This window comes from Mauremys mutica, unplaced genomic scaffold (assembly GCF_020497125.1).
Source record: "Mauremys mutica isolate MM-2020 ecotype Southern unplaced genomic scaffold, ASM2049712v1 Super-Scaffold_100036, whole genome shotgun sequence".
Taxonomy (NCBI): domain Eukaryota; kingdom Metazoa; phylum Chordata; order Testudines; family Geoemydidae; genus Mauremys; species Mauremys mutica.
In genome coordinates, this window is record NW_025423256.1 from 1,641,948 (window position 1) to 1,668,235 (window position 26,288).

A 26,288-nucleotide genomic window follows, 5' to 3' on the forward strand; every position below is an offset into this window, starting at 1 on the left:
GGTGCAGACACTCACACAGGGGGAGAAGCTGGGAGCAGGACGTGGCTGTAGGCAGGGGCTGCGGGTGGGGGGTGCAATGGGGGGTGGCAGGGCAGGGGGTGCAGACAGGGGCTGGCTGGGGGCAGGGGAGTGTGGCAGGGCAGGGGGTGCAGACGGGGCTGGGGGCAGGGCAGGGGGTGCAATGGGGGGGCAGGGCAGGGGGTGCAGACAGGGGCTGGCTGCGGGCAGGGGAGGGTGGCAGGGCAGGGGATGCAGACGGTCCTGGGGGCAGGGCAGGGGGTGCAATGGGGGGCAGGGCACGGGGTGCAGACAGGGGCTGGCTGGGGGCAGGGGGTGCAGACGGGCTGGCTGGGGGAAGGGGGGTGGCAGGGCAGGGGGTGCAGACAGGGGCTGGGGGCAGGGCAGGGGGTGCAATGGGGGTGGCAGGGCACGGGGTGCAGACAGGGGCTGGCTGGGGGCAGGGGGTGCAGACAGGGGCTGGCTGGGGGCAGGCAGGGGGTGCAATGCGGGGTGGCAGGGCAGGGGGTGCAGACAGAGGGTGGCAGGGCAGGGGGTGCAATGGGGGGTGGCAGGGCAGGGGTGCAGACAGGGGGCTGGGGGCAGGGCAGGGGGTGCAATGGGGGTGGCAGGGCAGGGGGTGCAGAAAGGGGCTGGGGGCAGGGGGTGCAATGGGGGTGGCAGGGCCGGGGGTGCAATGGGGGTGGCAGGGCAGGGGGTGCAGACAGAGGCTGGGGGCGGGTAACAGGGGCTGGCTGCGGCGGGGGGGTGCAGCAGCAGGAGCCCCAGGGCCAGAGGTCCAAAGAGCAGGAGCAGCAATTGGGCCAGGAGGCAGCTCACATGGCTCCCGCAGCGCCACGCCCCCCGGCGGCCGGGAGGAGGAATTGCACCTTCCCAGCCAGAGCCCATCCAAGCGACCCGGCTCCAGCTCCCCCTGCCCCCTGCCCTGCCCTGGCAGAGACCCGGCATCTCCTAGAATATCAGGGCTGGAAGGGACCTCAGGAGGTGTCTAGTCCAACCCCCTGCTCAAAGCAGGACCAATCCCCAACTAAATCCCCAAATGGCCCCCTCAAGGAGTCAGCTCCCAGCCCTGGGTTTAGCAGGCCAGTGCTCCAACCACTGAGCCATCCCACCCCCACTCCAGGGGCAGCCACGTGCTGGGGAATGACTCAGGGCAACAATTTCCCACCTAAACAAGGACAAATCGCTGCAGATAAAATGGGTGGGAAAATGCCCCTCACTAGAGAAGATTTTAAACTGGCGTTTGAGACTCATGGGGAGAACGGGGGAAATCGGGGGGGACGGGAGAGCTGATCATTGGAGGGGAAAGGGGGGAAATCGCCCCATATTTTATAGCCCGTGTGAGATAGTGAGAGAGAAAAGGGGCAGAACTAGAGAGAATTTGTATCGGGGGCGAGAGGCAAGTGGCACAAACAGGGACAGGATCCAATTAACCCCCCTCCCCCCTTCCCCCGCCCACCACTCCCCCACCCTGGGAATTTCCTGGCTGCACAGAGACAGTTCAACACCCCCCCGGCGTCCCACTGACCTTTCCCTCCCTGCCTGACACCCCCCATCTCCCCTCACACCACAGGGGACCCCCCCGCCAGGCCCCAGTCTCTGCCCCCCAAATCCCACTGGGGCTGAGGCAGCTCTGAGGCTTCTCCCAGGTTCCCCGGGGCAGAGTCACTTTCCTGCCCAGCCCCAGTGCCCCCCCCGGGGTCTCTCACTCACTGGGGGGCTCCGGCCCAGGGGGCTGGTGCGGGCAGAGCCCGGGGCTGCCCAGGGGGCCGGTCCCAGCTGGAGAAAGCCCCCCTGGCCGGGGTAGGAATATGCTGCTGGTGGGAAAAGTGCTGAGGAGATGGAACGCTGAGGGCTGGTTTTGGCGAGAAAAACCGGTTTGGACTGGTTTGAGCCTGTGTCCTGATGGTAAACAAGTCCCCTCTCAGAGATGGAGTCCAGGGGTCAATAGTTCATATGCTCCAGATTGGATCTTATTTTAAAGCCAGTGATTTACTTCATAAACATCTTATTAACCAACTAATTGAACCTATTGAACTGTTCATACTTCTCAAACCTAACAATGAGATAAAAAAAAGAACATAGACAAGCCTTGTCAGTAACAGCTAATGTCCCAACTGGGAAGCACGTGAGCTTGCTGCGGAGCTGCTGCTCAGGGATGGGAGCCTCCTGGCACCCCAGCCTCCAAAATCACTCAGGCTGCACTTTCTGCACGACTAGGTGCTGGCTGAGGGGGGCGTGGGAATTGGTGGCCTCTGCTGCAGGTGATAGGAATCGCAGGTATTTAAAGCCATGGCCTAGAGGAGGGAAGTGCCTAACTCCAGAGTCTGCAGCTGCCTAGAGCCAGCGCTGAGGATTTAGAGTCCCTAGTGCTGCCGTTGCAAGGTTCAAGCATGCTCAGCCCTGGCATTGCCACCCCTCCTGCGGCTAGTAGCTGCAGCTGGCTAAAGCTGGCCTCTGGAAATTGGCCCCATGGCTGTAGCCAGAGAAGCTACAAGTGGCTCTGTGACTACTGGGGCCATTAAGCTAGAGCAGCTAAAGATACTGGAGTTCACCTCAAGGAACAGAGGTCACCAGTAGGACAGGAATGTCAAGGGGAGCAGAGAAAGAGGGAGCAGGTCAGGCTGGCAGAGGGAGCTTCCAGCTGGGTGGGAGCATGTCCAAAGTAGAAAGGAAACAAGTATGGGGAGAGGTGGTGGTGACCAGGTAGCAGACTAGCATGTAGATGGGAGCCGAGGGAGAGAGGCTGGTGGCTTCAGATTCCCAAGGGCTAAGTCCTGACCTTGGGGAGATGGTGTTTGCAGGTGGCTGGCTCACATGGCAGGATGGGTGCTGAGGGAGGGATCTGTCAGAACTGATCAGGTGTCTGCTGGCTTTAGAACTGTGAGCTGAGACTAGGACCACATGCCGTGACTGGTGACATGGGGGGTACTGGAGACATGGCTAGAGAAGGTCTGAATGAGGAAGGAGATAAATCTGTGGGGAGTTTCCTTGATCACTATGAAAGTTCTGCTCACTGTGGACATTGGTAAACCCACATGGGTGCACAGCTCAATAAGAAAACCCGGGGGCTGAAGGAGCTGTGTATGGCAATGCATATAGTCATGGAGAGGTGTGTGATCAAAATGAAAAATGTCTCTGAGGTTCAGTACCGGGTATGCTATGGCACCAATGGCACTGCCCCACCAGGCCCACACTCAGAGCCCACAGTGACTACATAGGGGCCTACAAATATGTTTGGTACCAGGACCCACAGAAGGTTAATCCGGCGCTGACTGCCTGACCACTATTTCAACCCCACATTTTTGGGTGGTCTTCCCACAGTGGGAGCTGCAGAGCCCTCCCTCGCAACACACACACACACACACACACACACACACTCCCCTCCCTTCTGGTTTTGGGAGGGGAACAGGAGAAAGAACAAAATAAGCAAGAGAAGAAGAGAAAGGAGGGAGGGATGGATGGAGGAAAAGTTAAACACAAAGGACAAACCCTAATGTCCCCGGTGATTCTAAGGGACAAAATCCCAGGTGCGCAATAAACTTCTGCCTCCTTAAGCTCGTGTTTTCCATGCATAGAATTCAACTGTCACCCCATGGATCAGACTGAACAGGTTTCAAACCTCCAGGAGGCTCTTACCTTCTAAACAGGGATGGCTGTTTTCTAGTAAAATCACTAAAAGGGAAGGAGAAAACTCGAAAGAGGTTCCTCCTGGTGCTCACGCCCGTGAACCCGAATACTCCCTCAGTCCTCAGAGAGAGACCTGGAGAAGGAGACTTCCTGGAGCAAAGCCACAGGGGTCTCTGAGGTTTCCCTGGCCCCTCGCCCATGTCCTACCTGGCTGATGTCAGCATCTCTCTGTGAGGTCACCACCTCCCCACCACCTTTGACCAATAGTCTGAGGTCCTGCCAAAGGCCTTTGTGATGTCACTGCCACACCCCTCCCTTGCTGGGCTAATGTCCTGCCCCTGCCCAGGCACTTTGCAGGTTTGAGCTACTCCCTGGGGATCACCCCACTCAAGGAGCGTTCGTTCTAGGCAGCAAGCCGGCTAGACAGGGAAACATCAGACGCTGCTCCCAATGCTACACTCAGTTTTTCAGAAATTAGTCGACTTTATGGCCAGAAGAGACCATTAGAGCATCTAATTTGATCCCCTGCATATCACAGGCCTTCTGTAGGACACCATAGCTACTTTTGGGGAAAACACATTCCAGAAAGGCATCTAGTCTTCATTAAATGACATCAGGAGATGGAGAATCCATCACTTTCCTTGGTAGCTTGTTCCTGTGGTGAATCATCCTGACTGTTGAATATTTGTGCCTTAGTTGTAATATGAATTTGTCTCGTTTCACCTTCCAGCCATTGGGTCTTGTTGTTCATTTCTCTGCTATTTTAAAGATTCCTTTAATACCCAATATTTTCTCTCCATTAAGGCCCTTCAACACTTCAATGAAGTCACCTTTCAATCTTCTTTTGATCAGCTAAGCAGGTTGAGCTCTTTCAGTAGCTCACTAGAAGGCATTTTTCTCCAGCCCTCAGGACATTTGGTGGCTCTTTGCTGCCCCAGCAGAGCAGTTTGCAGGCACCACTGGAGCGGTTCATGGAATGGCTGGTGGAGCGGAGCGGCTCAGACTCCCTGCTTGCGAGAGGGGAAGTTTTGCCTCCTAGAGGCGCCCGGGGGGGTGGTATGTAATTGTCCCAGGTCACTGGGTGGGGGCTCGAGCCAGTTTTGCATTGTGTTGTTGAAACAGAACCCCTGGATACTGAACCCGGCCCTTGTTTCTGCCAACTCAGAGGGGCAGAAGGGTTACAGGAATTTATCACACACCCCTCCCTGCTCCCCAGAGCCCCACGGGGAGAAGCTAGAGAAGGGGGAGTCATTCCTCCCCTGCGCTCCCAGAAGAGCTGCTAGGACTCCTTCCTGCCAGCTGCTCACCCCTGGATCCATCCTCAGCTCCTGGGATCTTCCTGCTCCAAAGGCTCCAGAAGCCTGGGGTGGGGAGGGCGTCACTGCACCGTCTGACACACAAGGGAGGTTTCTGGAATTGAAGGAAGGAGCAGAAAACGGAGAGGAAAGAAACAGAGAGAAAACGCCTCGTCTCTCCCCTCCCCCTCCCAGCAAGAAATGTTACCAAGGACCCGCGTGAGGGGAAATGGTGCCCTGGGCAAACCTTGTACTTTGGACCTTCCCCATCGCCCCTGGACAATCCCCCTCCCCCTTTACCCCCAGCTCCTGCACTCCCGACCCTTGCACCTCCCCCACCCCTAACTCTGCCCCCTCCTGTGCCCTAACCCCTACGCTGTGTCCCCTCTGCCCTTAACTCCTGCACTCCCCTCCTGTGCCTCCAGCCAGTGCCCCTCTCCTGCACCCCTAACCCCTGCACCCCCTCCTGTGCCCCAGCCACTGCCCCTCTCCTGCCCCCCTTCGCCCCAACCCCTGCACCCCCTCCTGTGCCCCCAGCCACTGCCCCTCTCCTGCCCCCCTTCACCCTAACCCCTGTGCCTCCTCCTGTGCCCCCAGCCACTGCCCCTCTGCTGCACCCCCTTCACCCCTAACCCCTGAACCCCCTCCTGGGCCCCCAGCCACTGCCCCTCTCCTGCCCCCCTTCACCCCTAACCCCTGCGCCCCTCCTGTGCCCCCAGCCACTGCCCCTCTCCTGCCCCCTTCACCCCAACCCCTGCACCCCCTCCTGTGCCCCCAGCCACTGCCCCTCTCCTGCACCCCCTTCACCCCTAACCCCTGCACACCCTCCTGTGCCACCAGCCACTGCCCCTCTCCTGCACCCCCTTCACCCCAACCCCTGCACCCCTCCTGTGCTCCCAGCCACTGCCCCTCTCCTGCACCCCCTTCACCCCTAACCCCTGCACACCCTCCTGTGCCACCAGCCACTGCCCCTCTCCTGCACTCCCTTCACCCCAACACCTGCACCCGCTCCTGCACCACCAGCCACTGCCCCTCTCCTGCACCCCCTTCACCCCAACACCTGCACCCGCTCCTGCACCACCAGCCACTGCCCCTCTTCTGCACCCCTTCACCCCTAACCCCTGCACCCCCTCCTGTGCCACCAGCCACTGCCCCTCTCCTGCAGCCCCTTCACCCCAACCCCTGCGCCCCCTCCTGTGCCACCAGCCACTGCCCCTCTCCTGCACCCCCTTCACTCCTAACCCCTGCGCCCCCTCCTGTGCCACCAGCCACTGCCCCTCTCCTGCCCCCCTTCACCCCTAACCCCTGTGCCCCCTCCTGTGCCACCAGCCACTGCCCCTCTCCTGCACCCCCTTCACCCCAACCCCTGTGCCACCAGCCACTGCCCCTCTCCTGCACCCCTTCACCCCAACCCCTGCGCCCCTTCCTGTGCCACCAGCCACTGCCCCTCTCCTGCACCCCCTTCACCCCTAACTCCTGCTCCCCTCCTGTGCCACCAGCCATTGCCCCACTCCTGCCCCCCTTCACCCCAACCCCTGCGCCCCTCCTGTGCCACCAGCCATTGCCCCTCTCCTGCACCCCCTTCACCCTAACCCCTGCACCCCCTCCTGTGCCACCAGCCACTGCCCCTCTCCTGCACCCCCTTCACCCCTAACCCCTGTACCCCCTCCTCTAGACTGGGCTGAAGCGAAACACCAGAGCCAAACACTCCTCCTCCTGGGCAGCGCGCTCCGACCTTGAATGGTCAGATGCTGCTTAGCGCTGTCAGAGCAGCTTTGGCTCTCGAAAGTGGCCAATGACCAGCACCCCAGAGGACCCCCTGGGACCAACATGGATACAACAACATCGCAAACAAGGTTAAAAGTCAATGCACATGGAGAAGGATCTTGTGTTTCATTCCTTATGTCCTAGTCCCATCGTGTGGCCATTTCCTTTTCTTCCTTTCTGTTAAAAGCTTTGGTGTTTTGCACAGAAACATTATTTCCCCAGGAGAGACCCAGGAGTTGGGGGCTGCATTCCTGTACCAAACAGTCACTGGAAGGGGGCAGACAAAGGCCTTTAGGACGAGGCGTCCATCACTGTCAGAAGATCATCTCGCTCCTGCAGGTCACTGGCAGCCTGAATTTGTTCCTTATCCTCCCAGAGTCTGGGGGCTGGAATCAGCACTACCCAGCCCCTCCGTATGTAGCAGGAACAAACACAAACCTGGTCTTTAAAACAAGCTGTCCCCTTCCTCCTCAGGGAAGATTTTTCTGTGATTGATATTGAGCTTCAGTTCCCCTCTCCTAGGGGAGGGGCAGGTGTGGGGCCAGCTCCCAGTGAGATCTGTTTTCACCTTTGTCCCCTTTCAGTCACTCTGGGATCCTAACTCTGCTCCCAGCTGTCAGGCAGCTTCCAGCCCATCCACCCTGCTCACTAACTCTGTGGTCATGTATCACCCCATTGCCAGCACACACAGCCTGCAGGACAGCTACTCCTGCCAGATGCATTGGTATAGTGGTGTGCGTAAGTGTCTTCCAAGCAATTCATCTGGATTTGATTCCCAGCCAATGCAATAATGGCTTTTCTCTTCTGTTGTTTCCTCATCTGGAAGTGGTTTAATTTCAGTCACATTGTGTTACAATCACATTATCTATAGAATGAGACAATAAATGTGTCGAAATCCAGCAGGTCATACAGGATGGAGGAACACAAGGGGCTGGAATGTGTCATCTGAGAAAGACAGAACCCTTGGAAACCTGCATCTCCCATCCTGTGGCCTTGCATGTTTTGATTCCAGCTCCGTGAGCTGTTTGTATGATGTTCCGGCATGATGGAGAAATGAAGTTTTGAGTCAGTTTTGGCTCCTGCAGATTCCTTTGCTGTTACAATTATATAATAACATGAACAAAAGGGAGGCAAAATAAACATAACCCCCAAATTGCAATACAGATGGGGAAAGGGAAGATCACGGTTAAGCCAAACACTTCAAAATAAAAATTAATACAAAAAAGGGGACGGGGGAAGAGATCAGGTATGTGGAGATCCCCTTGATATTTCAACGCACATTGTTAGAATCAAAGTTCAGACTTGACACTGGAAAACCTGCAGCTACCCAGCTCTGTGAACACCTGTGATGAGCAAGATGGAGTTGGGACACCTGTTCTGCTTCAATCATTTATTGTCTCTCTGTTCTCTCCTTCTTCTCCCCCCACTTCCTCGTCTCCAATGTCTCTGCCTCTCTCCTCTTGCTCCCTCTCCCCTGCCCTTTCCAGGAACTCACAGTCTACAGCATTTAGGACAAGCCAGAGCTCCCATGTTCTGCACATGAGCCTGTGTCAGAGGACGTGGGACCCAGGTCAGAACCAGTCACCAGAACAATATGACCCTTTATGGGCGACTTCTCTGCCTGCTCTGCAATTTACACACACCCCCACTGAAGGGGGTGGGGTACAGCTCTGACTGAGAGGCCTCACAGGAGACACTTCAGCCCAAAGACAAATTTGTGTGAAATGCTGAGAAGTGAAGAGCCCCCTTCCCCTCCCCCCAAATCCCCAGCACTCTAGAGTCACCCCCATGGCATCAGCACAGGGAACCCAGTGAGATGGGGTTACAGAATACAAGGGGGGAGGGAGCAGGGGAGAGAGGTGACAGGGAATCTCTCTCTTTCCTTCTCTCGTCACTTTCTGTTCTTCTCTTTCCTTCCAGGAACTGCAGTCACAGCAGGGAGGGGTTTGTCTCTTTATTAGGGATCCCTCTGTGTCACGGAGGCTGCACAAGTCATAGATTCTGTGGCTTCTGCAGTGGCCACTGCGGCTGACTCCGTGGCTGCCCCAGCAGCTGGCCTGGGGACAGCTTGAGCAGTGGTTCCAAGGGTGGCAGGAGCAGCCACAGCTCAGTGGCTCCTGGCACCTGTCCAGAGGTGGCCGGAGCAGGGCTGGCCTCTGGGGCTCCCCTAACCTGGCAGCATCTGGAGTGGCAGTGGGTCCCCGGGGCTTCTCCCCCAGTACATGGTGCCACGGGCCCCCTGGACTCCCTGCGCCCACAGCTGGTGCCACGGACCCCCTGGGCCTCCCTCCCCAAGATTCAATGAGGGGTATTTATGGTATAAGTCATGGCCGGGTCATGGGCAATGAGCTTTTGGGTTTTGCCCGTGATCTGTCCATGACATTTACTAAAAAAACCTGGGATTAAATCTTCGCCTTCCTCATTATCAATCAAATAAATCGAAACGCCTCCACCTGCAAGTGGATTTAGCCCAGGACCGTCAGAGTCAGCAGCTGTTACGCCCCACTGAGCTCTCTGGTCAGGTGTCCTAGTGCTGGAAGCCTCCTGTTTAGATCCTAAAATAGCATTTTTGCACCAATGGGGCTGACATTTTGGACTGGACATTGTAGCTCCACCGTTATTTTACTGAATTGCTTCAAAACAGCAAGTCAAGAAAGTCTCCTAAGTGCCAGGCTCTCTGCCATGGAAACAGCTGCCCCTGCTCTGCAGGAGTCTGTGCGTTCCACCCAGCAACGTACAAACCTGCTCCACACTGAAGGGGGGTCAGACAGTGACAGGGTTGGTAACACAAATACTTCAGACTATTAATTCCAGGTCCCTTCCTTTCTTTAACCCAGGATGTGCCAGTCACCTGGTAACCATGGTGTTATCTTCACCTTAAAATACCGCTCAGGACATTTTCAGTGAGCCCTGCACCCCATGCCCTGCCTGCAGCCAGCCTCTGTCTGCAGCCAGCCCTGCACCCTCTGCCCTGCCCGCACCAGCTGCGTCCTCCCTGCCCTGCCTGCAGCCAGCCCCACACCCCCTGCCCTGCCCGCAGCCAGCTCCACACCCCCTGCCCACAGCCAGCCCCTGCCACAACCCCTGCCCTGTCTCCAGCTAACTCCTGCCGCACCTCCTGTGGCCCTGCCCAAAGCCAGCCAGCCCCCACACACCCCAGCCGTGGACACCCTGCCCTGTCTCCAGCCAACTCCTGCAACACACCCCTGCCTGAAGCCAGCCAGCCTGCCCCACACACTCCTGTCTCCAGCCAGCCCCGCACCCCTTGCCCTGCCTGCAGCCAGACCTTACCTCCAATCAGCGCCTGCCCTGCATCCAGCCATCCCCATGGCCACTGGTGCCCTGCAGTTCCCAGGGCAGGAACCCTGCACACCTGCTTCAATGAGGGGGGCAGGGAGCAGCTGGGACCCACACATGTGCACACCTAAGGGTGACCAGACAGCAAGTGTGAAAAATCGGGACAGGGAGTGGGGGGGGGGTAATAGGATCCTAGATAAGAAAAAGACCCCAAAATTGGGACTGTCCCTATAAAATTGGGACATCTGGTCACCCTAGCACACCCCCAGGACTCCTGGGTTCCATTGCTGGGTTTCCTATCGGTTCCACTGCTGGTTGTTTTCCTTTTCCTGTGGGACTCTGGGCAAGTTGCTCCCCGCTCTAGGGCTCCGTCCCCAGCAGGCAAATGGGGATTTCGTACCTTCCCGCTATTGGAAAGTGCTGGGAGAATCCCCCAGCCAAAGCTGCTCTGACAGTGCTAAGCAGCATCTGACCATTCAAGGTCGGAGCGCACTGCCCAGGAGGAGGAGTGTCTGGCTCTGGGGTTTCACTTCAGCCCAGTCTAGAGAGAGGGGCCCAGCCATGGGGTTTGGCTCAAGAAGACCAAGTCTCCAATTCGTTAAGGGCGTTTTGAATTCCAGTCCTGTGCTCCAAAGTGCTTGGTGTCAGTTGCACATTTTAGAAAGATACTCTCCACTCCATTTTCCAAATCATCATTCATACTGTTTACCCACCTCCACTAGGCCTAGAACCCTGCCAAAGAAGGAAAGAGGATTGGTTTGGAATGATTTGTTCTTGATAAATCCATGATCCTTCGTGCTAAGAACCAAATTATCCTGTAGGTGCTGCTGACAAACTGAGTGTTTAAGAATATATTCCAGTATCTCTCCAGCTATGGAAGTGAGGCTAGCTAGTCTGTAAGGCCCAGGGGTCTCTTTGTTCCCCTTTGAAAGATAGGTCCTGTCTTGTTCATGGATGGGAAGATGTTCTTTTTCAGGTATCTCAGACGAGAACTGGGGCACAACTCCTGGTTTGTTAAGGCCACAAAAATGGAGGCAGGAACCTCTTCTCTCCTGCTGGCAAAGAACCCCAGGTACCGAAAAGACAGGGACTCACACCCCTGAATGGGCTTTAGAAAAGGCAGTGGTTAAAAAGTTTGGCCCCGACCATTTCTTGTTTCCACAGACTAGACATTTTAGCAAACTTTAGAATTCCTTGGTGCTAAACACCGTGAAACTCTCCTTTCTCCTTCACACAGGGCTTTATCGCCCCTTATCTCACTCAGGCTCACGACTGCCCAGAGTTTGAGAACTGTCCCTGTTCCCACTGGACAGATGGGGAGGAGCCTGAGGTATAGAGAAGGGAAGTGACCTGTAACCAGATGGATCAGACTGAACAGGTTTCAGACCTCCAGGAGGCTCTTACCTTCTAAACAGGGACGGATGTTTTCTAGTAAAATCACTAAAAGGGAAGGAGAAAACTCAAAAGAGGTTCCTTCTGGCGCTCACGTCCGTGAACCCGAATACTCTCTCAGTCCTCAGAGAGAGACCTGGAGAAGGAGACTTGCTGGAGCAAAGCCACAGGGGTCTCTGAGGTTTCCCTGGCCCCTCGCACCTGTCCTGCCTGGCTGATGTCAGCATCTCTCTGTGAGGTCACCACCTCCCCACCGCCTTGGACCAATAGGCTGAGGTCCTGCAAAAGGCCTTTGTGATGTCACTGCCACACCCCTCCCTTGCTGGGCTAATGTCCTGCCCCTGGCCAGGCACTTTGCAGGTTTGAGCTACTCTCAGTGGATCACCCCACTCAAGGAGTGTTCGTTCTAGGCAGCAAGCCGGCTAGACAGGGAAACATCAGACGCTGCTCTCAATGCTACACTCGGTTTTTCAGAAATTAGTCGACTTTATGGCCAGAAGAGACCATTAGAGCATCTAATCTGACCCTCTGCATATCACAGGCCTCCTGTATGACACAAGAGCTACTTTTGGGGGAAAACACATTCCAGAAAGGCATCTTGTCTTCATGAAATGACGTCAGGAGATGGAGAATCCACCACTTTCCTTGGTAGCTTGTTCCTGTGGTGAAACATCCTCACTGTTGAATATTTGTGCCTTTGTTGTAATATGAATTTGTCTCTTTTCACCTTCCAGCCATTGGGTCTTGTTAGGCCTTTCTCTGCTAGATTCAAGAGCCCTTTAATACCCAATCTTTTCTCTCCATTAAGGCACTTCAACACTTCAATGAAGTCGCCTTTCAATCTTCTTTTGATAAGCTAAACAGGTTGAGCTCTTTCAATAGCTCCCTAGAAGGCATTTTTCTCCAGCCCTCACAACATTAGGTGGCTCTTTGCTGCCCCAGCTCCAATTTCACAACATCTTTTTCACATGAGGACACCAAAACTGGAGGCTATTCCAGTATCAGTCTCACTGATGCCGTGTCACCTCCTGTGACGTTATTGACATAATCTATAACTGTATAGATCACCATTGCGACCACTGTTCTATATTTGCAGCCAATATTACAGAGAAGTGGTCGTGTAAGGGGTCTATGGAGAGGTTCTGATTGGCTGATTATAATGATGCCATCTCTAGATGTGTATCATTTTTTTGTAGTTCAAATTATGAATATTGGCTCTATGCTGCCTGTATTTCAAACTTGTGCTCTGCTTCAGGGAATGTTCCCTTTTGTTTAATTGATGAAAACATAAACTAGACACTTAGAGGATTGGAACTGATTTCAGCTGATGGACAGGTTTGCTAGGGTTTTATGCATTTGGACAGCAAAATGCTGAGTGCTCACATTCATTTCAAACATCCTCGTATGGTGGAGCTCCTGAACATAATGAAGAATTAAAATGAATTTTTTTCTTTAAGAGGGCACCTGGGTTTGGACAAAGGACCACTTGATCTGCAATCAAACATTCTACCACTGAGCTACACCCCCATTACAACAGGAGTATGGAATCATGATCTCCAGGACTTTGAAGGACAGACCCTGCTTCATCGAGCTCCTTTGCCATTCCCAGACCACAGGTGGTTTTAAAAATGGGGTTTGATTAAACTTCTTAAATGTGGTAAACACCACAGCTTGCACCCCCACTGATATAGCTTCTCCCCCTGACAGAGCTGCCACCTCCTGGGGAAGTGGATTGACTACACCAACAGGAAAACTCTCCCCCCTCAGCATGGAGCAGTGGTTCTCAAGCTGTGGGTCAGGACCGCAAAGTGGGTCGTGACCCTGTTTTAATGGGGTCACCAGGGCTGGTATTAGACTTGTTGGGTCCTGGGTCTGAAGCCAAAAGTCTGAGCCCCCCCACCCAGGGCTGAATCCCTCAGGCTTTGGTTTTGCCCTCCCCCCACTGGGGCTCAGTCTTTGGCTCTCCTCCCACCCCCGAGTGGAGGGGCTTAGTCCCTCTTTCCAGGGCTACGTATTAAGTTATTTTGGCAGAAGGAGGTTGCAGTGAAAGGACGTTTGAGAAACCCTGGCACAGAGCATCTCCATTACTGAGCTGCAGCAGCACAGACCCACTGTTTGAAACATTGACCTGGCCTTAGCCTCTGAATATGTCTAGGCTTGGCTCCCTATGGCACCGTGGGTGATCAGACCCTGGAAGTGCAGCCATGGAGACACCACACACCAGCCTTGCCTAGCTGGCAAGGATCAAACCTTCACAGAAAGACACCCATGGTTTTCTAGCCCAGCTACCTAAGGCCTCAGCCACAACCACTTAACACAGGGGCCTTTCTACACTCTGGTTCTGTTCTCACTGAAGGGTCATTTCCAATTGTTTGCTCAGACCAGCTTCCCCAGCACACTCACTGCTGTGCAGCTCTGTACGTGTGGCCATGGCTGAACAGCAAGAATTCCTGCCCATTTCCCTACTGGCTGGAGCATGATGAGGGTGTGTTTGTGGTTAATGATGTTGCTGTAGATTGTTCATTCCCTGCCCTGGAAATTCAGACAGTCCCTTTTCCCGTTGTATTGCCAGCACCTCTGTGAGTCCAATAACAGAGGCAGGTTTTCTCTGGGCACTGAGATTTTTGAGAGCATTGGTGGCTCCTTTCTTTCCTCACCCTAGAGTAAACTCAGCTTTTTATTCTGTCCTTGATGACTCATGGAATAACAACAGCAGCATGAAGAGGAGAGTGAATATCTCACTGCCAGGGGGAAGGTGGACGCATTCCCTCTGTCTGACCATTGCCATTGCAGGAGAGAAGGTTTCAGTGGAATCGAATGCCCTGGCTCAGACAATAGACACAGGGAGGTTTTGCTGTTCATGGATCTGTGCAAAGGAAATTGTGTGTCTGTGTGAAAATGAGGCGGGATATGAAATGCCCACGTGGTGGTGCCTAAGGCAAAAGGGAACCCTAGAGGATTAGAATAGGATAAGTTCTCAAGCAACATGTTTCTTACTTTGCCCATCTGTTAGTTTTGATGATTATCGATGGAAAGATTTTGCCATTGGGTTGTGTTTTTACACAGAAATTGACATTTACCAACAAATACGTAATTCTTCCAAGTCTGCTGGTGGTGAGTTTAGAGCAGGGGTCTCAAACATGCGGCCCGCGGGCCGCATGCGGCCCGCGGAGCTCTTCCCTGCGTCCCGCGGAGCTCCCCAGGGGAGCTCCGCAGGGGCCCCCAAGAGAAAAGCGGAGGCTCCCGCCTCCGCCCCTCTCCTGGAGCCTCGGCGCATAGAGCGCCGAGTCTCCGTCCGAGCGCCTGAGCCCCGCCCCGATCCGAGCCGCGTGGGGAGGGGGCGGGGCTGGGAGCTCTGGGCTGAGCGCTGCGCTCGGCGTGGAGCTCCCAGCCCCGCCCCCTCACCACGCGGCTCTGAGCGGGACCGCCGGAGACGCGCTCGGGTAAGGGGGGCGGGAAAGCGGGACCCGCCGGGGCCGGGGCCGGGGCCGGGGCCGGGGCCGGGGCCGGGGGGGGGGGGGGGGGGGCGGGACCCGCCGGGGCCGGGCCGGGGGAAGGGAAGCGGGACCCGCCGGGGCCGGGCTGGGGGGGGGCGAAGGGAAGCGCTCAGGGCTGGGGCAGAGGATTAGGGTGCGGGGGGATGAGGGGTTCATGATGTGGGGGCGCTCAGGGCTGGGGCAGAGGATTAGGGTGTGGGGGGATGAGGGCTCTGGCTGGGGCTGAGGATTAGGGTGCAGGGTCCTAGTGCCTGCCCTCCGCCAGTACTGGCAAGGCAGGCTTCCCTTACCCTGAGCATCTGCAACCCAAACCCTCAGCCCCAGCCAGAGCCCTCATTCCCCCCGCACCCTAATCCTCAGCCCCAGCCCTGAGCACCCCCACATCATGAACCCCTCATCCCCCTGCACCCTAATCCTCAGCCCCAGCCAGAGCCCTCATCCCCCCACACCCTAATCCTCTGCTCCAGCCCTGAGCGCCCCCACATCATGAACCCCTCATCCACAGCCCTCACCCCACACTCCAAACCTCTTCCCTAGCCCTGAGCCCCCTCACATCATGAACCCCTCATCCACAGCCCTCACCCCACAGCCCAACCCTCTTCCCTAGCCCTGAGCCCCCTCGCATCATGAACCCCTCATCCACAGCCCTCACCCCACAGCCCAACCCTCTTCCCTAGCCCTGAGCCCCCTCCTGCATCATGTACCCCTCGCCCTCAGCCCCACAGCCCTCACCCCTGCACTCCCTCCTATCCCCAAACTCCGTCCCAAAGCCTGCACCCCCACCCCCTGCCGCAGCCTGGAGCCTGCATCGAGCACAGAGCCTGCATCCAGACCCCCTCCCCCACCCAAACTCCCTCCCAGAGCCTTAGGCAGTAAATCTAAGTGCGTGTTTTGTCCTTTGAGTGAGGTGCATTACTGAGTGTATATATTTATTAAAACTGCGCGCGCTTAGGGGAGGAGGTGGAGAAGAGACAGGGCAGGGGCGGGGCCTCATGGAAGGGGTGGATTGGGGGTGGGGCCAGGGGCAGCAAGGGGGCGTGTCAGTGATGCGGCCCTCGGGCCAATGCACTAGTCCTCATGCGGCCCTCGGGGTCATTTGAGTTTGAGACCCCTGGTTTAGAGGGACACACTCACTCCTCCCACCCCCCATGCCAGGCCTGTGCTCTCCAGAATGTCAACTTCCCACAGAGCTGGGATCCTTCCCTCATCTCCCCCCAGGACCACTGCCCCACCCCACTTCTGGGGTCCCCTTCCAACACTGTCCAACTCCCCTGCTGGCAGGATCCCTTCCCATTCCTTTCATTTCCTGCCTCCCCTCTGAGCAAAAGCTCTGCATTGTTCCCACACTGGGAATTGAACCCAGGCCGCCTGGGTGAAAAACCAGGAATCCAAATCATGAGATCATACGGGACTTGTATAATCAATAGCATATTTACACATTCACACCCAACAATTCAAAGTAGCCATTCAAAAAAACTTCAAAAACAGACTTCAAAGAGAAATTGCAGAGTTACAATTGATTTGCAAACTTAACACCATTAATTTGAGCTTGAATAAGGACTGGGAGTAGCTGGCTCACGACAAAAGCAATTTTCCCTCTCTTGGTATTGACACCTCCCCATCAATTATGGGGAGAGGACCACATCCACCCTGACTGAATTAGCCTTCAACACTGGTTCGCCCCTTGTATGGTAACTCCCGTCGCTTCATGTTCCAATCTATATTTATGCCTCTATCTGCAATTTTCACTCCATGCATCTGAAGAAATCGGCTTTTTACCCACGAACGCTTATGCCCAAATAAATCTGTTAGTCCTTAAGGTGCCACCGGACTCCTCATTGCTTTTAATTCTAAGCTGATCTTAACCCTTTCAGTACCCTTACAAACTCAGATGCTTCTCACCACAGGCTGGCTGGTGGCTTTTCAGTCAGGCTCTCCCCTTTCATCAGCGCTTCAGTTGCTTGGTGTGGGGGTGTCTGTAGATGTAGGTGACACAGAGAGATAAAGCCTGGCAAATGTCTCTCCTTTTATCATGTCCTTTCTTCCCTCATGGCTTTGTGCCCCCCTCCCCCCTTCAGAGTCAGGTGAGCATCACTGCGTCTCTCCAAGCAAGTCTGAGCAATTCCCCTGGGGTGTCCTCATGCAGGTGAGTCATTGCATTGTAGCTCCCTTGCTGGACAATGGCTGTTGATGGGTTGTTTGACACCCTGTCTGGGTGTTGGTTATTTTCCTTGCTGTTGCCACTGGGGAGCTAATATTTGGCTGACTCCCCCACCTTGCAGCACAGTGACAACCACACTGCACAATTCTCATAACTTCATATGCATGAATGGTCTACATCTATGGGTAGAGAAGTGACTTTCAGCAGATCATATCCTTTCCCTGATACCTTACAAGTCATGCTCTATATGTAAGATCACGATGATATGAAAATGAGGATTATGGGGGTTACAGCTGCTCCCCCAAAGGTATAGAATGTCACACTGAGATTCTATCTTCATTTGTTCTGTAACAGCATTACAGAGATCCAATGACTGACCAATGGCATTTCCAAGTGCTAAAATAGCAAGCGATGTCGATCTCTCATTGGCCATCAGCGACTGAAGATGTGGTTTAATGAGCCGGAGCTTCAAGGCGAGGGTGGCTCTGTCTACTGCCTTCCGTTGCGCTGCTGGGCCCCAAGTCCCTGGTGGCCAATATGTGACGCTGGGGAAGAGAGTGGGGTGGCAAGTGGTGGCAGGACTTTTGCCACCAGGGTCTAGCTGCCCAACTTCCTCCTGGTACTGCTGGCCCCCCGTCGCCTTCAGGTAACCCAGGAACTAAGGCAGGAATAGGGCGAGGAAGCGAGTAAAGCCGAGCAAGGAAGGCAAAAGTGAATCTTGTCTTCATGGGCCGCTCGCAATGACGTCCTTTTTCTGTGCCACAGCTGACAACAACATCCCAGACAGAAAAGCAGGAGGCCAAAAAGAAACCGAGCAGCTGCTGAAGTAGTTCAGTTGGGAGCGTGCTAGACTAACAGGCTCTTCTATCCCGCTTTGTGCACGGGTGGGATGTTTTCTGAAAGTGCAGCAGTTCCTTTAACTGCCACGAGTCCCTCATTTCATGCTATGCAGCAGGAAAAAACAGCATGGGCTTCTGCACCGAGTTGGCCCACCTGACCTTTCATTCTTCTCTTGCTCTTTGTCAGCAAGGGGAAGAAAAAGCAGCTCTCCCTCAAGCTGGAGTCACAAGGGCGACGTAAGGACGACTTCCTGAGTGCCCGCTCCAGTCCTCTGCTCTGCCAGCTGACCCATCGAAGGGCTGTCACCACTTTCTCCAGGTTTGTCCATCAGTCTGTGTGAGGGTGAGCAACAGCCAAGCAGATGGAGTTTCTGTAGTGTAGTGGTTATCACGTTTGCCTAACACGCAAAAGGTCCCTGGTTCAAAACCAGGCAGAAACATGCTGGCTTCCTTTTGCCAGATCCCCTTGCTGTTCAGGAAGGCCTCCTCCTTCTCCTGTTGGCCTGTCTGTGGGATAACTCCAACCGCTGCATGAGAGAGGGTGCTGACAGCAGTGGAGAAAGCACCTTGGCGTCAGGCTGGAGAACCTAGAGGAGTGCGGCGTGTTACTTTTTGGAGGCTTGTGGCTTGGCCTCCTCTGCCCTGGGAGGTTGGCCGGTGGAGGCCGGCTCTTCCTGCTGGCCTCCTCTGCATGACTTGCCAAAGGAGGAAGTGAGGCAGGAATGGGGCAAAAGAGGAAAGTCGAACTGAGGAAGGCAGGGCAGAAAGTAAGCACCTCAGTGCGGCTAAGTGGGGTTAGTAGAGCATCACCATTCGTTCTGCAAAGCCGGGGGAGGTGATCTTGGCTGCTGGGAGGCAGAATCCTGTGCCTGCCTGTTGGCTTCCCAGGGATGGCTCCTTGCAGCCCAGGAGAAGCGGGGTTCTGGGGGGACGGAAAAGCAGCAATGGCGAGGCTGAGTGGGCTCCTTTCTGGCCGAGATGGTGGGTCTGGGAGTTGCCTGTAAGCCATAAGTGGACTTGGTGCAGTGAAAACCGCTGCTCCATTCTGGCTGACCTGGGGTCGCCATTGATGACATGGGAGTGGGGGCAGGGCGCTGGCTGTGAGCAAATGGGATCCAGGAAGCCCCAGCCTGCCCCTCCAGGGGCCGAGTCGTCTTCTTCTCTCCTGCCATGGGGAGCCCGGCCTTAAGCCTGCCCAGCATGCGCTGCAGCTCGAGCATTAAGCCTTCCTGTGGCATAACCGAACTACGGCCTAGCGTAATAAGGTGTAAAGTTTAGATTGTGAATTTATCTTTAATTTCCATGGTAACTTACTTTGATCTTTTATACCTACCACTTATAATCCTTAAAACTCCATCTTTCTGTAGCTAATAAATCTGTTTTATGAAACTGGTGTATTTTCCTTGAAGTTCTTGGGAAATCGCAGCTCCGTTACAAGGCTGGTTCATGTACTATTCACAGTGAAGGAGGGGTGGGCTCTGTGTAATAAACTCACACTGATCAGGCTTCTGATTAAGGCAAGATGGTATGATCCAGGGGCGCAAGGCTGCGGACCTGGGGGAATTGGTGGGAGGCTCTCTATCATTAGTGTTATGAGTGGCTGGGAGAAGCATTCATGTAACAGTTGGATGTGTCCCTACCTGTGGATGTCTGTGTAAGTGCAATATCTGCCAGAGATTCACAGCTCCTCACAGCATCACAGTGTGAGAGGGAGCCCAGGCAGTGGGACACAGGGCTCAGGGGTCCCACTGTTCAGGTTGCATCCCATAGATCCCATCACAGACTTTCAACAACCACAGCAGATGTTCACTGGAACAGTGAAAGAGATGGCAAAATAGTGATCTCCAGTGCCTGCAGACATCAAACTATCAGGAATTCTGCGCACAGAGAGGACCCTGCAAGTGGAAAATGCCTTTGGAAAAGACCCTTCTGTCCCCAGCTGTGGTCATACAGTGCTTAGTGCTCTGCGTTGTGGCCTCAAGAGCCATGGATGCAAGTTGAGTTATGGTGACCTTTTCCTTGTCTCCATGTTTCTTAGGTGCCTCCTTCCAACACTTGTCAGAAAAAATGACCGGTTTCTTTTGGAAGCATGTGCATTGCAAGGCAGAGGCAGTCCTCTCTGTTTCCTCAAAAGATTGATCAAAATGTGGGAGGAGTGGACACATTTGGCAAGGCACTACTGGGTGCTGCATCTCTAACCTCCACTTTACCTGGCAGGTGCTTCTGGGACTTTTCTCCCAGCTGCTCCATTTTTCATCAGTGACAATCAAAAGGAAGATGACATGACATCTGTGTGCAGACATCCCCAGCGAATCACAAGGTCGTGTGGCGCAGGCTCTTTTGTTGCAGCAATTGCAGTTGAAGCAACCACCATGCTAATGCCACTCACAGCAGCCTTTTCATCAACTCCAGGCTTGTGATTTGATTCTTTCCAATGTTTCTCTCCAAAGAAACCTTTTCCTTAGCAAGCAATTACTTGGATAACAAGGGAGGTCTCTTCTGTTTCCCGGAAAGACACAGGAAAATGTGAGCAGAGGAGACAAAGCCATACAACAAGGCATCACTAGGAGTTGAACCCAGGATCTCCTGTTTACTAGACAGGTACTTTAGCCAGCTAAGCCATGGGACCTGCTGCAAGAAAATACTTGCAACTGTTCCATTTGATGGTCCAGGACAACACCTCCAAATTCCAAACTACAGACGTTCCCCATTTCCCTCAAGACTTGCAAGGAAGAACTGTCAGGCCAAGGCAGGATCTCCTGGTTACTAGGAAGACACTTCAGTCAGCTCTTCCCAAAGATCACTATCCAGAGACCTTTAAACAGCCACTGCAGATGTTCACCGACAAAGAGATGCCAAAATGGAGTTCTCCACTGCCTGCAGCCATCACACTACCAGGAGTTCTGTGCACAGAGAGGCCCCTGCTGGTGGCAAAAGGCTTTGGTAGAGACTCTTCTGACACCAGCCATTCTCCTATACTGTTTAGTACTTTGTGTTGTGACTTCAGCATCCAGAGATGCCAGTTCAGTTAGGGGACATTTTTCCTGTCTCCACATTTGTCTAATGGCTCCTTTCAACACTTGTCACCAAAAAGACCTGTTTCTTTTGCAAGCCATGTACAGCTAGGCAAAGGCAGTCTTCTCCATTTCCTCAAAAATCACCAAGCTGTGGGGAGAGGAGACACATTCAGCCAAGCTGGATGCTGAATCTCCTCTTTATTCAGCAGGTGTCTGTGAAGGACACAAATCTCCACCGTGTAGAGGTCAAGAATAGGAGTTTATTACACACAGTGATGGCAGAGTGGGCTTATTAGGCTCAGAGACTCTATTAATTAATTAATTACAATAGAATATATAGATTTTCCATGGGTGGGGGAAAGTGACGGCGTAGGCAGTTCCAAACCCTGGGATAAGTTTTGCAGCAAGACAAGATAGCACAGTAGCCAGTGGTTAACAGGTCACATAATGTCTCCACCCATGGTCTCAAGTTAGCAAGTTAACATTTCATTAATACTTTGACAATATGTTATTAGTATAAAATATATATGTTGAATTCTGATTTGAGGTCCATAGGAATGGAGCAACTCCTTTGATTGTCCAACAGGTACATTCCTAGGGGTTAAAGCAAAGAAACAGTGAAAGTATATGGCAATAAAGATTGTTTTTGTGTGTCTAACGGCAGGCATTGGTCCCTGGGAAGGGAGGTGGAAGGATGCCATATCTTAAACTGAGGTGCCAACTTTTCATAAACTCAAGATTGACTCTGTGGGAAAAACGTCTCCCTACAGAAGAGATTAACACAATAGGAACAGGGATTCTTTGCTCAATCTGCAACTCTGAATAAGACACAATTATTTAGTTCTTAGCTCCAACACCTGGCAATTTGCTGACCAGGCCTATCTTAGCAAGCAAGGCTTTCTGTTTACCCAGCTTTCTCTTAGCTGATCACTATTTGCTAGGCCTCTGGTCCCTTGACCATACTCTGGACTTCGGGTCTGGAAAAGAGGTGGCACAATCCATAGACCAGGTTGTTATATAAAATGCACATGGATTTGAACCCTTCACATACAGTAATGGCAAAGTTCTTGGTTCAGGCTTGTAGCAGTGATGGAATAAACTGCAGGTTCAAATCAAGTCTCTGGAGTACATCCCCCACTGGGACGGGTCATTCAGTCCTTTGTACAGAGCTTCAGTTTGTAGCAAAGTCCCTTCTGCCTTCTCTCAGTGGGTTGATTGTATAGCTGATGGTCCTTAATGGGCCATCAAGCAGGCTAGGCAGAACTGATACCAACTTGTCTGGGGTGTTTCCCGGAAGCAGAGCACAAGTTTGAAATATGGAAAGAACAGAGCCAATACTTATAACGTCAGCTACAAAAATGATACACATCTAGAGATGGCATCATTATAATCAGCCAATCAGAACCTCTCCATAGACCCCTTACATGACAACCTTTCTACAATATTGGCTGCAAATATAGAACAGTGGTCACAACGGTGATCTATACAGTTACAGATTATGTCAGTAACGTCACAGGAGGTGACACGGCATCAGTGAGACTGATACTGGAATACTGCCTCCAGATTTGATGTCCTCATTTGAAAAAGATGTTGTGAAACTGGAGCTGGGGCAGCAAAGAGCCACCAAATGTCCTGAGGGCTGGAGAAAAATGCCTTCTAGGGAGCTATTGAAAGAGCTCAACCTGTCCAGCTTATCAAAAGAAGATTGAAAGATGACTTCATTGAAGTGTTGAAGTGCATTAATGGAGAGAAAAGATTGGATATTAAAGGGCTCTTTAATCTAGCAGAGAAAGGCCTAACAAGACCCAATGTCTGGAAGGTGAAAAGAGACAAATTCATATTACAACTAAGGCACAAAGATTCAACAGCGAGGATGATTGACCACAGGAACAAGCTACCAAGCAAAGTGATGGATTCTCCATCTCCTGATGTCATTTAATGAAGACTAGATGCCTTTCTGGAATGTGTTTGCCCCAAAAGTAGCTCTTGTGTCATACAGGAGGCCTGTGATATGCAGGGGGTCAGATTAGATGCTCTAATGGTCTCTTCTGACCATAAAGTTGACTAATTTCTGAAAAACTGAGTGTAGCATTGAGAGCAGCATCTGATGTTTTCCTGTCTAGCCGGCTTGCTGCCTAGAACGAATGCTCCTTGAGTGGGGTGATCCACAGGGTGTAGCTCAAACCTGCAAAGTGCCTGGCCAGGGGCAGGACATTGGCACAGCAAGGGAGGGGTGTGGCAGTGACATCACAAAGGCGTTTTGCAGGACCTCAGACTATTGGTCCAAGGTGGTGGGGAGGTGGTGACCTCACAGAGAGATGCTGACATCAGCCAGGCAGGACCGGGGCGAGGGGCCAGGGAAACCTCAGAGACCCCTGTGGCTTTGCTTCAGCAAGTCTCCTTCTCCAGGTCTCTCTCTGAGGACCGAGAGAGTATTCGGGTTCACGGATGTGAGCGCCAGGAGGAACCTCTTTCGAGTTTTCTCCTTCCCTTTTAGTGATTTTACTAGAAAACAGCCGTCCCTGTTTAGAAGGTAAGAGCCTCCTGGAGGCTTGAAACCTGTTCAGTCTGATCCATGGGGTGACAGTTGAATTCTAGGCATGGAAAACACGAGCTTAAGGAGGCAGCTTATTGCGCACCTGGGATTTTGTCCCTCAGAATCACTGGGGACATTAGGGTTTGTCCTTTTTGTTTCCCCTTTTCCTCCATCCATCCCTCCTTTCCCTTCGTTTCTTGCTTCTTTTGTCCTTTCTCCTGTTCCCCTCCCAACACCAGGAGGGTGTGTGTGTGTGTGTGTGTTGCGGGGGAGTGCTCTGCAGCTCCCACTGTGGGAGGTCCACCCAGCAACTGTAGGCACCATGGCTTAGCTGGCTAAAACCACTGTTTTGTATACAGGGGATCCTGGGTTCAAGTTCCAGTGGTACTTTACTGAGTTTCTTTTGGGGCACCTGGTATTGGCTACTGTCAGAAGACAAGATTCAGAGCTAGATGGACCTTCGGTCTAGCCTAGTGTGGTTTTTCTTCTGGTTTAAATTACACTCACAGGCACTGATGATAGAGTTACTGAAAGTTTGGGAGTTAGGAGCTGATAGGTCTGTGGTCCAGTCCCCTCACAGACGACCCCGTCCCTCTGGGACAGGGGCAGGTCTGAGCTCTCACACCAAATGCTCATTGTGGCTGCCAGAATCTGTGGGCAGCTCGGTTAGTTTATGCCGAGGGTTGAGTCCTGTTTTGTGCACTGTGTCTGAAAATGAAAATCCTAACCTGCCCCTTGAAATAACAAAAGCAGCAGGACGTGTTTCTGTCCCTGCCACAAAGCAGACAGACCAATGGAGAAATGCCATGAGTCCAGGGTAATACTCCACTGCGGTTTTACCATTTCCACTTGCTAAACTCCCTCCCAACCTTCTGGGCTCCTGGAGCAGGGGACTGAGCCTGAGCCGAGACACGGACACTGCAACTTTACAGCCCAAGCCGCATGACCCTGATTAATGTGACACGGGCCAGTCGTGGGTGTTTCATTGCACTGGAGACGTAACCTAATGTTATGTCTGCACTGCGATTAACACACCCAGGGCACCTGTCGCAAAGCCCGGGTCAGCTGACTCAGGGTTATGGGGCTTGGGCTGCAAGACTATCAAATTACAGTGCAGACAGATGGTCTTGAGCCCAGTCTCTGAGACCCCACGAGGGGTGAGGGTTTCCGAACCCAGGCTTCAGTGTGAACACAAATATCTGCACCACAGTTTTTAGCCTCTCAGCTTTAGCTCCATGAGCCCACGTCAGATGGTCCAGGCCAGCCATGCTGCCATCTTTATCCCAGGAGAGATGGACTCTAAGGGTACATCTTCATTGCAATGTCAGCCCAGGTGTGGCACGCTGTGCTCAAAGCAGCACCCTGGAAGCCCCATATTCACCACTCTCATATAATGATGATACGGTTTGTACAAAGTCTGCCTGGTGAGGTATCATTTCAAAAGTCTTGGTCTGTTGAACATTACTATTGTGTTGGATTGTGTGTGTAGCATTGGCTGGGAAGTTTTGCTCTGTGTGTGTGACTGAGATGAGGTTGGGAAATGCCCACCACCAGCCTTTCAGGTGTGACAATGGAGGAGCCAGACTCGCTGCTGGCCCATTAAAGGAACCACACTCCCAAGGACTATCCCAGGCAGGAACCGTGTACAATGCAGATTTCTCCGAGATAGCACAGCGACAGTGGACACTGCTTGACTCACATCATAGCAAAGGTACTTCCTAGCAAGTTGGAAGAAACTATGACAGGTGGGTTAGAGACATTATGAGTTGGCCTCTCTCCCCCACAACTCAACAGCTGGAAATACACCTGGATGACAAAACTGATTCAGAAATCAGAAGAGAATAATAATAGTACATTCAAACCAAAGTCCCCAAACAGACTAGTAGTGGTTTCTCAGCAGAAAATTTTCAGTTTGGGGAATTTTGTTTTCCCAGTCAGAAAGGGAAGCAGAGAGAAAATGGTTGAGTTGTCTCCTTCAGAACAGCTTGGCCTAGACACTAGCTCTGGTTCACTGCTGTGGCCTTGCTCAGGTTGGGGGTATTTTAATTATTTGGGGAGGTCCCAGGGTGTTTGGGGGAGATTATGAGGCTGTTCCCTTTTGAGATAAAAACTAAGAAATGCAGGACTAGAGAATTTTTTTTAGAAATCTGGGATTTAGACATTTTATTTGAAGCAAAGGGGGGGTGGGGGAGAGATTCTGAGAAGGTTTTTGTTTGCAAGAAGCAACATTGTTTGATCTGTCATTGTACCAAAGGGGGGAGATGGTTGTCTATAAAGGAGGGTGAAGACTAAATGCAGCCAATGAGGATGGGATTTGAACCCATGCATGCAGAGCACAATGGATTAGCAATCCATCACCTTAACCACTCGGCCACCTCATCTGAGCTATCAAGAAGTGGACAGGAGGAGAAATCTAAGGCCAGCAGAGAGAGGGACACTAGGGAGTTTTAAAATACTAAGCGTAAGCAGGGGCTGAATGAGCTCCCCCCTCACATTTAGTGAGGAGCTGGGGGAAGACTTCAGGAACAGGCCGTGTTTGCACAGACACCCCTGCTCTGCCTAGCTATGCAGCATGAGGGGGCCGCTTCCCCAAAATGACCAGTTTGGGATGGTGGTGGGTTGCAAATCACTTTAGCATTGAGTGCAATGAAATGTTATTCTCCTTCCTGTACGAGCGAAGGGCAGCAGAACATACCTAGGCCGTCCTGACGGAGGGGTGGGTGGGGGAGGAATCGCTTTCATTGGACGGCAGAGAAGTGATTGAGGACGTCACCCTAACCCAGTGGTCCCCAAACATTTCACACTGCGCCCTCATATCCATGGCTGTGGCCCCTTGGAA

General features: G+C 53.2%; 2 non-coding genes across 2 annotated transcripts; one reads left to right on the forward strand and one right to left on the reverse strand.

Annotated features, from left to right (window-relative positions):
- Nucleotides 1–18,263: 18,263 nt before the first annotated feature.
- Nucleotides 18,264–18,336, forward strand: TRNAV-AAC. The gene has a single exon. It is a non-coding gene; the product is annotated as a tRNA-Val (tRNA).
- A 7,412-nt stretch (nucleotides 18,337–25,748) lies between these two features.
- TRNAS-GCU lies at nucleotides 25,749–25,830 on the reverse strand. Its single transcript has one exon. It is a non-coding gene; the product is annotated as a tRNA-Ser (tRNA).
- Between the last annotated feature and the right edge of the window lie 458 nt (nucleotides 25,831–26,288).